We start from the raw sequence: 975 nt of genomic DNA on the forward strand, positions 1-975 counted from the left end.
AACAGACCATATAAAGAGCTTCTCTCTGACCCAGTATTACTGGAAAAATTCTCACTAGCAGTGTTGCTGATGCATAAGCCTCTCATGTCTCCAAACTGGGACAAAGGAATCCTGTGCTGCATTATTTCCTGGGTTATTTTTATTTCCTGCACACTTCTTCATATTCAGTTCTTGCTTCTCTCCACCTAGAGCATTCTTGAAATTTCAGAAAAATTCTAGTTTGTTTGTTCATTTGTTTTTCTTGCCTTTCTTTCTCCACAGAATCTTATGGCAAGAGCCCTGTACGATAACGTCCCCGAATGTGCAGAAGAGTTGGCCTTCCGCAAAGGAGACATTTTGACAGTGATTGAACAGAACACTGAAGGTCTTGAAGGATGGTGGCTCTGCTCCTTACATGGCCGGCAAGGCATTGTTCCAGGCAACCGCGTGAAACTCCTGATAGGTCCAGTGGTACAGGATATGTCCAACGCAGGATTGATGCATCAATCCTTCAACCAGCAAAAGATCTATCAAGTGCCAAGCTCACATGCCTCAGCACGGGACCCTGTCTACCAAGTGCCACCTTCCCAGCTGAATCAGGGAATTTACCAAATACCCACTGGTCACGGTGTAGTGGGACATGATGTTTACCAGGTGCCACCCTCCATGCAGAGATGTATTGACAGTCCAGCTTTGACTAACAAGGTGCGTGCATTTGCTTTCATGTCATAGCTCCAAAGCAGGTCACTTCTGCTGACCACCAATGAAAATATTCATGTCTAGTGATAGCCTGTGGACTATGTATATATATATATATTTATCCTTCCTATATCTTAACTATATAAAATTAGAGCAGTAACTTTACTGCTGTGGGAGGAAAAGAAAGGCCTGGTTAACAGCTTGCTTAATTCACAACTGAGATACACAGTAGAGCATTTTGGAGCTGTGCTGCCGCAGCTGCTAAAGGTGAGGGGAAGTATATGATCTTGTGTCCTC

At 43.9% G+C, this 975-nt stretch overlaps 1 pseudogene across 1 annotated transcript; it reads left to right on the forward strand.

Annotated features, from left to right (window-relative positions):
• The first annotated feature begins 265 nt into the window (after positions 1-265).
• LOC104466530 lies at positions 266-684 on the forward strand (annotated as a pseudogene). The gene has a single exon (XR_727602.1). The product of XR_727602.1 is annotated as an enhancer of filamentation 1 pseudogene (transcript).
• Positions 685-975: the final 291 nt, after the last annotated feature.

This window comes from Pterocles gutturalis, unplaced genomic scaffold, assembly GCF_000699245.1.
Source record: "Pterocles gutturalis isolate BGI_N339 unplaced genomic scaffold, ASM69924v1 scaffold42029, whole genome shotgun sequence".
Taxonomy (NCBI): Eukaryota; Metazoa; Chordata; class Aves; order Pterocliformes; family Pteroclidae; genus Pterocles; species Pterocles gutturalis.